General features: G+C 49.2%; 1 long non-coding RNA gene across 1 annotated transcript; it reads left to right on the top strand.

The window, feature by feature from the left end:
• Positions 1–658: 658 nt before the first annotated feature.
• Positions 659–8,923, top strand: LOC123091617 (uncharacterized). The gene is made up of 2 exons (XR_006443372.1): positions 659–1,176; positions 8,505–8,923. It is a non-coding gene; the product is annotated as an uncharacterized lncRNA (long non-coding RNA).
• The last annotated feature ends 4,916 nt before the right edge of the window (positions 8,924–13,839 follow it).

Consider the following 13,839-nt stretch of genomic DNA (forward strand, 5'->3'; position numbering starts at 1 on the left):
GCCTCGCTTAGGCCTTGGACCGGAAGAACAAGCCCAAATAGAGGTGAGCTGCATAGCTGGGCCGACCCAAGGCCCATCTCCCCCTCAACCCTAACGTCACGGGAGAGCATCTGCTCGATCCCCATCTCCCCCGAGCGCAGTCACGCGCAGGAGACGGCAGCGCCCACTCCCGACCCCCCCTCTCTCTCGATCCCCTCCCATGGGGCCACCATCCTCGGGAGGAAGCCGCGCCTCCCATGCTCGCGCATCGACCCGGCGCCCGACTTCCATTCCAGTGGAGCTCTGTTGCCCTTCTCAGCCCCCTGTTTCTCCCCCTCGCCTCGGCTTCGTGCGCGGACCCGACCTTCGCGGCCATGGCCGTCAGCCGAGCAGCCCCTGCCAAGCCGCCTCGCGTCATCCTCGGCTCCGGCCACCTCTCCCATGCGCGCGCGACCAGCACCACCTTGGTCCACCGAGCCGCCCTGCTCATCTCATCTCTGTTTTCCCTCAAAACGTTTTTTCCAGATCCACTAAAGTAGGGAGTGCGGGTTCAATAAAAAAAATAAAGGGACCTTTGTGTAAAAACACCGCGACGGTGAACCCGAAGACCCAATCCGTGCTTTATTATTAGGGAGAGATTAGAGATAGAATAGTAGTAGAGACTACTGATTCGCGAGGATAGATCTGTATTCATAACGACACAACTCTGTGCAAATATGTCCCCGTGCTCCCAGTAATTTGCGTCAGGTCCTTCCCCTTCAAATAGACTCTCTCTGTCGCTCGCTTCACCGTTCCCCCAACAACCTCTCGTCGACGGGGGCGGCGGCCAGGCAGATCCGGTGCTTCCCTGGTGGACGACAGCTACTCCCACGGCACCTGCTCCCGGCCTCGTCCCCTTCTACTCCGGCATCCATGTCTCTTGGGGCCGTCCCCAGGGCACCCAACATCACGTTGCGCATCGTCGTCAGCGACCGGGCCGCCGCTGCCGCCACGGTCTCCTCCTCCCTGGTGGTCGCGGGCGGTCCGCCCGCTCAGCTGCATATTCTAGATCTGGAGGCAACCTGGTACTGGTCTAGTCCGCCGTGATGCTGCCACGGTCTCCTCCCCGGTGCTCCTAGATCCAATAATATCTCACCGGAGGCAAGCCGGTGGTGCTCGATCTCCTCGCCTCCTTCACCTCGCAGGATCAGCAGCAAGGTCAGCTGCGTTTCTCCCACTGCCCTCTCCCCTCTCCCTCCTATAGATTTCTCTCTAATGGTAGCTTCCCTCTCCTATGACGACTTGGATGGCTTTCACTGGTATTCTTTGATGATTAAACATAGCATGATGCTTACTGATAGGACTTAGTTGTGGTATGCTATCCAAAAACACGTGGGTCTGTCAACATTTGTCATTGTAGCTCATATTTTGTACTGTGTTGTGTTCAAGAAGAAGCATATCCATCTATTGAAATTTACACATATGCAGTGTATACGTACATTGTTATGCCCCTGGATACACAATTCGTTCACAGAGGAAGGAAGATGAATTTGGATACACCAGGGGAGGAGAACGAAAGGGGAAAAGTGTTTCTCTTCTGCTAGTCGACCCCCTCCTCTGTTCCAGCGAGCCCCCCTTTGTCTTCGGTCTCTTCTCTCTTGTCCTTCTCAGCCCTCCAGGCCCGGTCCAGCAGCCTGGAGCGTCGTGAGGCCTTGGGCCTTCTTCCTGGGCTGGGCTGCTGCATAACACTCCCCATCCCTTTAGGAGCGGCTTGTCCCCAAGCCGTCAGACAAGAAAACTGATGCATCACCATTGCGTCTTCCCAAGTGTCGTGGGTGTCTGGGCGATCCTTCCAGCGAATCTTGAACTTTGGCTTGACCGCACCGCCTTGCTGAACGAGCTTCATCTGCAAGATCGTCGCCGGTTGAAGTAGTGTCAAGCTCCTTTGTTCGACCATGCCCATGTCCGGCTCGACGGAGAACCGTGGAGGAACTTGCTTCTTGAGCTGGGAAACATGGATGACGTCGTGGATCCTGGAGTTGGCTGGCAGCTGGAGCTTGTAAGAGACTGCACCGACTCGCTGGAGGACTTGGTACGGCCCGTAGAACTTCAGCGCCAACTTCTGGTTACGGCGTGCCGCGAGGGAGTTCTGGAGGTAGGGTTGAACCTTCAAGAACACTTGATCGCCCACTTGGAAGGAGCGTTCCGTGCGATGCTTGTCCGCTTGCCGTTTCATCCTTGCTTGAGCTCGCGTCAAGTGTTGTCGTAGCAGCTCTCTGATTGCTTCCCGATCGGCCACCAAGTCTTGGAGGTCAGTAGTAGACGCCGGAGCTGATATCCCAAATGGTCGAGGAAGATACCCATATAATGCTTCAAATGGAGTACATCCCGCTGCTGTGTGATACGATGTGTTGTACCAATGTTCCACTGCTGTCAACCATTTGGACCACTGGGCAGGCTTGTCATGAATCGAACACCGAAGAAAAGCCTCGAGACACTGATTGAGGCGTTTAGTCTGACCATCTGTCTCGGGGTGTCGGGATGAGCTCATGTTGAGGATGGTATCTGAAAGTCGAAACAGTTCCTGCCAGAACGTACTTGTGAAGACCGGATCCCGGTCGGAGATGATCCTTGCTGGCATGCCATGGAGGCGGTACACTTGATCGAAGAACACGAGGGCCACCTGGTGAGCTGTGTATGGGTGCTTGAGCGGCAGAAAGTGGGCAAACTTGGTGAGCTTATCAATGACAACCAAAATCACTTCAAACCCGTTTGACTTAGGCAACCCTTCCACGAAATCCCAGCTTATAGTGTGCCACGGATGAGGGGGAATCTCATGAGGTTGAAGAAGTCCAGGTTGACGACAGTGTTCCGGCTTGGCCTGCTGACACACGGTGCAGCCTTGCACAAACTCTGTAACATCTCGTTTCATTTTGGTCCAGGCAAAGAGTTTCTTGACATGCTGATATGTTGCAAGCACCCTTGAATGGCCACCAAGTGCAGTGGCATGGAGGGACTACATAATGTGCTGCTGAGCCAAAGGGTTTTGGCCAACCCAAATACGCCCTTTGTAGCGAAGCACACCATTATCCAATGAGTAGCCCTTGTCATTTCTCCCTGTTACTGATAGTTTGGTCAAGAGTTGCTTGGAACTGGTGTCCTCCTCATAGCCAGCAACCAGGGTTTCCATCCATGAGGGTATTGCCGATGATATGGCGAGTACGGACTGCTGCTGGTCTCGGCGGGAGAGAGCATCCGCCGCCGCATTTGTGATGCCACGCTTGTACTGGATAGTGTACTCCAATCACATTAGTTTGACAAAGGCCTTGTGCTGGATCCCCGTACTCAATCTTTGGTCGGCGAGATGCAAGAGGGCTTGCTGATCTGTGCGTATTATGAAATGTTGGTGCTGTAGGTACGGCCTCCATTTGTCCACGGCCATCAGGATGGCGAGGCATTCCTTCTCGTACGTGCTGAGTGCTTGATTCTTTAGACAGAGCCCTTTGCTCAAGTAAGCCACTGGGTGCCCTTGCTGCATGAGGACTGCCCCGATGCCATCCTTGCATGCATCGGTCTCCAGGACAAATGTTTGCTGGAAATTGGGTACAGCCAACACCGGAGCTGCGATCATTGCCTTCTTGAGCAACTGGAAAGCTGTTTCTGCTGGTTGTGTCCACTGGAAAATTTTGCCTTTTTTTAACAGCTCTGTCACTGGTCGACTAATCACGCCGTAATGCTGAATGAACTTCCGATAGTACCCCGTGAGACCCAAAAACCCTCGAACAGCCCGGACAGAAATGGGAATAGGCCAAGTCTGCACTGCCTCAACCTTTGCCGGATCAGTAGCCACGCCCTCAGCACCGATGACGTGCCTGAGGTATTCGATCCGAGGCTGGGCGAAGGCACACTTAGAGCGTTTGATCACCAATTCATTATCCCGCAGCAGCTGCAATACTTCACGTAGGCGACGTAGGTGTTCCTCCAAGGTAGCTGTATGCACCAAAATATCATTCATAAACGCCAAAACACCATGCCGGAGCAGAGGATTGAGAACCTTGTGTATCATGCTCTGGAAAGAGCCGGGTGCATGCGAGAGGCCAAAGGGCATTACCAGGAACTCGTACAGGCCCTGGTGGGTGCGGAAGGCTGTTTTGAACACATCCTCATCGGCCACTCTTATCTGATGATACCCTGAGAGAAGGTCCAGCTTGGTGAACCATTTTGCGCCTGAGATCTCGTCCAACATCTCATCCACCACCGGCATTGGATGTTTGTTCTTGACCGTGATTGCATTAAGTTGGCGATAGTCCACACAGAAACGCCACGTTCCGTCCTTTTTTCGCACAAGCAGCACTGGGGCAGCAAAGGGGCTCGAACTGGGGCGGATGATACCTGCGCGGAGCATCTCCTTGATCTGTTTTTCTATTTCATCCTTCTGTTGGGGTGTGTATCGATACGGCCGTGCACTAACTGGTTGTGCGCCAGGGATCAATGGAATGGTGTGATCATCTTCTCGATGAGGTGGTAGGCTGGACGGGGCGCAGAAACGGTCGTCAAACTCCGACAACAGGGACTGCACTTCTGGGGGAATTGGGTTCTCCGGCTCAGTCGCGTGCACTGCTGACAAGTCGTGCTCCTGGTGGATCGGTTAGATTTGAACTGCATGTGGAACTGCTCCTCGGTGTAGCAAGCCTCGCATCTTCCCAATTGACACCTGCTTACACTTGCTCGGCGTCGTGCGTATCCCTTTTAGGGTAATGCGACGCCCTTCATGTGTGAACCTCATCCATTTCCTCCGCCAATGCACCCACATGGGACTGTGTCCTTCCAACCAATCTGCCCCAACGATGAGATCATAACAGCCAAGAGGGAGCACCTTCATATCCTGGCAGAATGTGTGGCCTTGTGTCCACCATGTCAATTGTGGCACCATAGAGGAGCCTGTTAAAACGTCACCACCAGCAATGACAAATGAGGCGGCCGGTATTGTCCAAGTAGGAAGTTGAAGTTCTGTTGCTAAGTCTGCATCCACGAACGAACAGTTTGCCCCAGAATCAATCAGAATGAGGACTGTACGCTTCCCGATCATGCCTTGAAGGCGCATGGTTCTGCGTTTCACCGGTGATGTAGCAGAACTAGGATTGGCAAGCAGCATCACCTCTTCCTCTGAACTAGAATCTGACATGTGTTGGGGATCAGGAGGATCATCCAGCTGCAAAATATCCAGCAGCTCCTCCATAATGTGAAGAGGCACCTTGTCGGGGCACTTATGCCCGCGTGCCCATGGGTCTCCACACTTGAAGCACAAGTTCTTGGCCTTTCGGTAAGCTCGGAGCGCCTCCAACTTTTCTGCCACCTTCCGCGTTTCCTCTGGTGCAGATTGATGCTTGTTTTTGTCCCCGTGACTTGATTGCTTGACAACCGATCACTGGCTGGACTTAGAGCTGCTGCCTGCCTTGTCGTTGTCGAGCTCCACTTCCCACAACAGGGCCAAACAACTAGCAGTATCGACATCCTCTGGTTGATGCAATATAACAGCAGAACGAATTTTAGGACGAAGGCCTGCTATATATCTCTCAACAAAAAACACCTCACTAGTGTGTGGATCTGCTAGAAGGATTTGGTGTCGCAGGGTGTCAAATTTAGAAGTATACTCATCTACCGAGCTAGTTTGACTAAGCAACAGCAACTGGCGCATGTGGAATTTGTGCTTGTTCTTCCCCCACTTCTCCTGAACTGCAGTGCGCAGGTCGTGCCAATGCACAAACTGCCGGCGTTTCTGGGCCATTTTTAGCCACAGTGCCGCGCTCCCAACACAGTTGAGAGCGGCAAACTTGACCTTCATTAGCTCAGACACCCCATAAATCTCAAAATATAGTTCACAATTGTCCAACCACACTTGGTAATCTTCCCCATCGAATTTAGGAAAATCCATCTTGGGTGTACTGCCCAAGTGTGACCGAGGAGTAGGATGCAAAACTCGGCGATCATCACAAGGGAACTCCCGATCGGCCGACGGGGCGAAGGAGGGCATACCATTGGCCGGAGGTGGATGTGGGGATCGGGGATCCCCCAAAATCGGCCCCCGTTACTGGTGATGCCCGCTGTGCCCATTGGGCCGCTCCCCGCCGTGCGCGTGCACCACCACAGTCGGAGGCGTCGTGGTCGCGCTGGCCGGGCCTTGGGGGCGCGTCGGAGGTGACTCGAGCGCCTCCAGCCGTGTCGATGCGTCCTCAGCGTGTAGCTGAAGAAGCGCTGCGGATTCGGACAAGCTCTTTGTCGTGGAATCCATGGCCTTCATCCACGCGGTCATGCCCTTCAGCTGTTCGACGATGTCGTCGAGTTTGGCGTTGGTCTCCATGTTCTGCTGCTCCACCGTCCCCATCGCCGCCGAGATCTGCTGCTCGACCGCCGAAGGGCCACGCTTCTTCGGCGCCAGATCCGAACCCGGTCGACCAACCAGATCGGCGGTTCCTGCCGAACGATGGGAATTACAACGGCGGACGAATCCGCCACTCACCGCACTGCGGACTGATGGATCACGCGTCCCCGAGATGGATCGAACGACTCTGGATACCAATTGTTACGCCCCTAGATACACAATTCGTTCACAGAGGAAGGAAGATGAATTTGGATACACCAGGGGAGGAGAACGAAAGGGGAAAAGTGTTTCTCTTCTGCTAGTCGACCCCCTCCTCTGTTCCAGCGAGCCCCCCTTTGTCTTCGGTCTCTGCTCTCTTGTCCTTCTCAGCCCTCCAGGCCCGGTCCAGCAGCCTGGAGCGTCGTGAGGCCTTGGGCCTTCTTCCTGGGCTGGGCTGCTGCATAACATACATGTTAGATTTTTGTTCAGAATTTGGTTCTACTTTTAAATATGCATCTTGTATTTTCCAAAAAAGGTGGTTCAATGGAAGTTGAGCTCCAAAGCGCCTCACCCGTGGTTTTAACTATATTTGATAAAACGGACAAGCTTACTCCTTTAATTTTTGAAGGAGTGCACAAAGAGTTGGAGCAAAACCAGATGGACATAGTAGATTCTGGTGAGAGGCTGAGAAACTTGAATATGACTAGCAGTGTGTTCATGTGTTGTTTTAGATTTTTAAATATCGAATTCACCTGACCAAAATATTTAGAGAATAGGGTATATATTTAACCGAGAAGTTGATGTATATCATTCTTGTTTCAGTTTGCATTCATTGTAACCTTCCACGTGTAAAATAAGACTGTACCTTCTAATTTGCAACCTGGAAATTGGAGATGACTTCCTTAATTTGATATGTTTCAGAAGACTCTCAGTATCTGGATTTTGTGTACAACACATTTAGACTCTCAGTATCAGGAGACTCTCAGTACCCCCTTTAGGTTGTATCGCATGGTAGCATATGCTTAGATGGCGGCCTCGTCTCTAGTGTTGTTTGATAGTGGTGACTGGTGACCGTAAATCGACAAAAGTATTGTTACATTTTGTGCTTCCTGTCGATCTCCATGTATTTGAACCCTGGAGCTTGCAGATTTTAACAAATTCCTCTCTCTTTGAAAGGGCGGAAAAGACCACGGTCCTTTTATTTTTCTCGTTGAAAATTATTTTTTCTCTAAGCATCAATAACTAATAAAATCCATTTACTGGTGTGGGTTGTAGATTTAAGGAGGAGGGCCGTAGGTGCTTTGGAGAATGCCTATTTTTTTTTTGTTAATATGATCGATGCATTCTGTTCAAGCTTTATAGTCAAAACAAAACTGAATATCTTCTTCTTCCAGAAAAAGAAAAGTAGTCGCACTTGTTTGCCGAAAAATCTTCTTGTCAACGAAAATGTGACCTGAGGGTCAACGATTAATTACAGGATGACCTAACTTGGTGATTTCATGATTTCCAATATGCACAAGGTAGCTCCTATTTTGCCTTCTATTCTTTCTAGGTGCACATTTTTCTTTCACATGTGAACAATTGCCATTGTTGTGTGTGTAATATTGCACTATCTATGTGGTTAACTAGTTATAGCTACTATTATTCTTCTTGAATCATGACTACTTTTGTGTGATAGAACTGTCCAGATGCATCGAGGGATACTATTTGATCATACGGCTATTTTCTTATTTGAACATACGCTAGTCTATTTGAAAATCCCAAAGGTTTATAGGATTGATATCTAATATGATTCTGCATTTGCTTGTTAGCCTAAGTTTATCCGAACTTTATATGTAAATATTTGTATTGCCTAATTTCGCCAGTAGTTGCCAATCTCACCTATGAACAGAATCTGCACCAGAGTGTTTTTTTGTACAAGATAAATAATGTTTTATAATCTGTTCCATTATTAGAGTTAGGATGATCCACAAAATAGCTAGCAGTTCTGCCAGTTCCAGCATAGAAGCATACCTCAGGTTGTGTTTTGGGATGAATTTGATTCATCTCTATTTTTTCTTCCATGTGGTATGTGCAGCACACAGCGAGATAGCATTGTTGATGCATATTTATTTGATTAGATCATGGGCAATAAGTGCTTGGCACTTGTACACACATGTGCTAATTGAATCTTATTTGTTATTAGGTTTGATCTCTCCCAGCACAAGAAGCTTGATGAGCAATAAGCAGTAGTAATGGAGGCAGATGCAATAGCTTTTCTGTTGTGTGCCGTCAAGTAGCAAAAGTTGATGCAATGCGATTATTTTGGTCCTTCATAATTAGTTTTGCATGAGATGTACCGAAAATGATCCTCGCTTGCTATATTACACTTGATAAGTTATGTATGTGTGTCTCTTCTGTTGTGTTTGGTCGGGGATCGTGCAATTTGAAATGTATGTTTAGTTATGATTTCAAGTGGATAGATTAATGTTCTCATGTACTCTAATATTGGTGATGATCTTCACATACTTTTAGTGACCAGCATGCTCAAATGTATGGATTTCTTGCATGGTCCTTGATGTAGTAGAAGCTACTAATGAAATCAAATATACATGGAATCTCGTACAGTACATATGTATGTGCGGTTTTGTGTAAATCTAATAGGAGAGGGGCACTCGTACATGTTTGAATTTTTTTCTTATTTATGAAGCACAACTTGATTGATATCTGAGAGATCTGAGGATATATGAGAGATCTGAGGTGGTTACTGTAAGGACAACTTGATTGATGTATGAGAGATTTGAGGTGGTTACTGTAAGGACAACTTGATTGATATATGAGAGATTTGAGGTGGTTACTGTAAAAGTTATGTTCTATATGTAAATAGTACTGGAGGGTTTTCAAGAAATATACACTGAGAACCCTCCATCTAAATCTATACCAGTCATCTTCCATTGGGTTTTTAAGAAATATACACTGAGAACCCTCCATCTAAATCTATACAAGTCATCTTCCATCCAATGACCCAGATTCATTTTTTTATTCTTTCACCATAGACAAAGCTTCTATATCCCACCCTGCACACGGAGGGGGCACAATGTACTTTTATGCATCTAGGCAGACAACAAAATAATTATTTTATGCATGCAACAAAAGGTTTGATCTTACAGACTATCAAACATTGATTCATGCATTCTGTCGATGAAGGAAAAGATGTTAGTTGCAGTATAAACACAAACTCGAGGTCTTCTTTCCGTTGAACCAATGGAGAACCAATGTAATAGAAAAAAATTGAGCTCCTTACCAAATGGTACGTACAGTATTCTCTAGTATTTGTGTAGTGTCAGTGAGGATCATCATATATATATACACAAGGACATCTCCAAAGCGGACCCCAGACCGCCTGCAAACATCTGGACCGCGTGATCCAACATGTTTTGCCATCTAACATGGTCCTATATCCGTCCGCTGGCCCGTTCGGACGTCTTTTTTCCCACAAACCGGAAGCAAAACTAGGAGGGGCCTTGCGGGAGTCCGGACAACAGCCAGGTAGGACTCCGACAACCTCGGCCCATCTGAAACCTCACCCAAAATCCCTCCCGGACCCTACTTATCCATCCTTCCCTCTTTCTTTGCATCCATTTTCTCTCTCCGCCGCTACACCTCCATGGCCATCCGCCAACCCCTTCCCGGAGCTCCGTGACCTTCACCGCTACACTTGGGCTCCCACGTCGCATTCCTCCACCGCCGGTCCACACCTCTCCTCCGTTCGCCGCGCAGGTACCATTTGCCTCTACGGTACTCGGCACACCTCTCCTTCATTTGCCGCATAGGTACCATCCGCCCGACAGATTCAACAGGCTCTTGGCAATACCCGTTTGATAACCCACAAGTATAGGGGATCGCAACAGTTTTCGAGGATAGAGTATCCAACCCAAATTTTTTGATTCGACACGAGGGGAGCCAAAGAATATTCTCAAGTATTAGCAGTTGATCTAAATTTATTGATTCGACACGAGGGGAGCCAAAGAATATTCTCAAGTATTAGCAGTTGAGTTGTCAATTCAACCACACCTGGAAAACTTAATATCTGCAGCAAAGTATTTAGTAGCAAAGTAGTATGGAAGTAACAGTAACGGTGGCAAAGGTAACAGTAGCAGTTTTGTAGTAATTGTAACAGTGGCAATGGAAAAGTAACTAAGCAAAGATCAATATGTGAAAAGCTCGTAGGCATTGGATCAGTGATGAATAATTATGTCGGACGTGATTCCTCATGCAATAGTTATAACATAGGGTGATACAGAACTAGCTCCAGTTCATCAATGTAATGTAGGCATGTATTCCGAATATAGTCATACGTGCTTATGAAAAAGAACTTGCATGACATCTTTTGTCCTACCCTCCCGTGGCAGCGGGGTTGTGACGCCCAGATAATTAAGCTACAGTAAACCTCTGTTAATGATGCCACATCACCACGGTTACTGTTGCTAATCCCGCGTTAGTTCGAAACTGATTCAAATTCAAATTCAAAATAAAATCAAACGGTAAAAGTTTTCAAACTTTAAAACTAAAATATTCGAGTTGTGCCAAATAATGCAAAGTTAATTGTGGTGAAGAGACCCCACTTTTATAAAATGTTTTAATACCCTAAAATGATTAAAATAGTAGGTAAAACAATTAAATAAATGCATTTTGGGTTTTATAAAATAATAAACTATTTTGTTCAGGGATAAAACCTTTCGTGGCAGTAGTTATAATTGTAACTCTATTTTAGCTATGGGTTTCACTTTTTGTAAAACTATAAACTATTATATAAGTAAAAGAAAACATAAACAAGAAAATAAGTAAAAAGATAAAAATGGAAATAAAACAAAAGAAAAGAAAGCAAAGAACCCCCCCACTGGGCCAGTCGGCCCAGCTGCTACCCAGGCCGGCCCAAACCGGCCCAGGCCGGCCCCCTCACCCCACTGCTTAACCCCCGACTCACCAAGACCTAACCCTAGCCGATCCACTCCTCCCACTCCCTCCCCCACTCTCCCTCCCCCCGATCCAGATCGAGATCGGGGGCGCTCGCCGCCGCCGCCGTCCAGAACCCCGCTGGAGCCACCCCCCCCCCCCCGCCGTCATCGGTGTCGCATCCCCGTCTCCGTCTCCATCGCTCGTCCTCATACCCTCCTCACCGGACACCGTCGACGCTTGCCGGCCCCCAACTAAGCCGACCCGTCGCCTCACCTCATCGACCGCCCCGCCGCTCGACATCGCCGGCACCAACTCGTTGTCGACCCAGCGTTGCCCCGTTGTCCCCTGCGCCCCATCCCCGGCACCGCTCGTCGCTCGCGCGTCCCCGTGCTCCTCCCCATCGGACCACATCGGGCCTCGCCGGAGCCACCTCGTCGTCTACCCCGCCGGCATACTTCCCCCTACGCACGTCGTCCCCATCCCCCACCTCGAACCCCGCTGCCATTGCCCTACAGCTCACGGTGAGGACCCCCGCTCCGCTGCTGTCGTGCCGCCCCAACCTCTTTTCCCTCCCGCGGCGCCGTCCTCCACGGGGCCGCCCTGCTACTCTGCAGCGCCCCACCGCCACTCACCGGTGGCTGCGCGCGCCTCGCCGCTGCCCTGGCCCCGCAGCACCCTGACAGGGGCGGGTTGGCGCCTGTCGCCGGCTACGCCCGTTAACGCCCGCCCGCCCCGTTAAGCCCGTAGGGCCTATGACGAATGGGGCCCACGCCCATAACATTTTTTTATATAAAAAAGAATTGAAAAATAATAATAACAATAATAAAATTAATTAACTTAATTAATCATATTAGATTAATCTAATCACTAATTAACATAATTAACTATTAGTTAATTAATTAGTCAATGACATGCGGGACCCACATGTCAGTTTGACCCAGTCAACGCCCTGTTGACTGTTGACGTCATGTTGACGTCATGATGATGTCAGCATACACTATTCTGGATAATGTTAGAATTAAATAATTAAATAAATTCTAAAAATGATTAAATATTTTTGAAATTAATATAAAATAAACCGTAGCCCGGATGGAAAGACTTTGTACATGAAAGTTGCTCAGAATGACGAGACAAATCCAGATACACAGCCCGTTCGTCCGCCATGCGTCCCTAGCATAATGAACCTGCAACTTTCCCCCTCTGGTTCACCTGTCCGAAAACGCGAAACACCGGGGATACTTTCCCGGATGTTTCCCCCTTTCGCCGGTATCACCTACTACCGCATTAGGGCACACCTAACACCGCTCATTGTCATGTCATGCATCGTCATGCTTATGTTTGCATTGTATTTACTGTTTCTTCCCCCTCTTCTCTCTGGTAGACTACGAGACCGACGCTGCTGCTGCCCAGTTCGACTACGGAGTTGACGACACCTCCTTCTTGCCAGAGCAACCAAGCAAGCCCCCCCTTGATCACCAGATATCGCCTATTCTTCTCTATACTGCTTGCATTAGAGTAGTGTAGCATGTTACTGTTCGGTTACTCCTATTCTGTTGCATAGCCTGTCATTGTTGCTACAGTCATTGATACCTTACCCGCAATCCTAAATGCTTAGTATAGGATGCTAGTTTATCATCATTGGCCCTACATTATTGTCAGTCTGCCTTGCTATACTATCGGGCCGTGATCACTTGGGAGGTGATCACGAGTATATACTATACATATATACATACTATACAGATGGTGACTAAAGTCGGGTTGGCTCGTTGAGTACCCGCAAGTGATTCCGATGTGGGGGCTGAAAGGACAGGTTGCTCCATCCCGGTAGAGGTGGTCCTGGGTTCCCGACGGCCCCCGACTGTTACTATGTGGCGGAGCGACAGGGCGGGTTGAGACCACCTAGGCTAGAGGTGGGCCTGGCCCAGGTCAGCATCCGTGGTTACTTCATAATAACACGCTTAACGAGAACTTGGTATTTGATCTGAGTCTGGCCACTGGCCTATATGCACTAACCAACTATGCGGGAACAGTTATGGGCACTCGACGTTGTGGTATCAGCCGAAGCCTTCTTGACGTCAGCGACTAAGCGGCGCGCGCCAGATTGGACTGGAACACCTGCTCTTGTATTAGGGAGGCTAGGTCTGCTTTTGGCCGCCCTCGCAACGTGCAGGTGTGCAATGGGCGATGGGCCCAAACCCCTGCGCCATAGGATTTAGACCAGCGTGCTGACCTCTCTGTTGTGCCTAGGTAGGGCTGCAACGTGTTGATCTTCCGAGGCCGGGCATCACCCAGGAAAGTGTGTCCTGCCAAATGGGATTGAGCGTGTTGGATTATGTGGTGCACCCCTGCAGGGAAGTTTATCTATTCGAATAGCCGTGTCCCTCAGTAAAAGGACGACCCGGAGTTGTACCTTGACCTTATGACAACTAGAACTGGATACTTAATTAAATACACCCAGACAAGTTCCACAGACAACCCGGTGATGGCTTTTCCACAGGGCGACGAGGGGAGGATCGCCGGGTAGGATTATGCTATGCGATGCTACTTGGAGGACTTCAATCTACTCTCTTCTACATGCTGCA

Source organism: Triticum aestivum, chromosome 4B (genome assembly GCF_018294505.1).
Source record: "Triticum aestivum cultivar Chinese Spring chromosome 4B, IWGSC CS RefSeq v2.1, whole genome shotgun sequence".
Lineage (NCBI taxonomy): Eukaryota > Viridiplantae > Streptophyta > Magnoliopsida > Poales > Poaceae > Triticum > Triticum aestivum.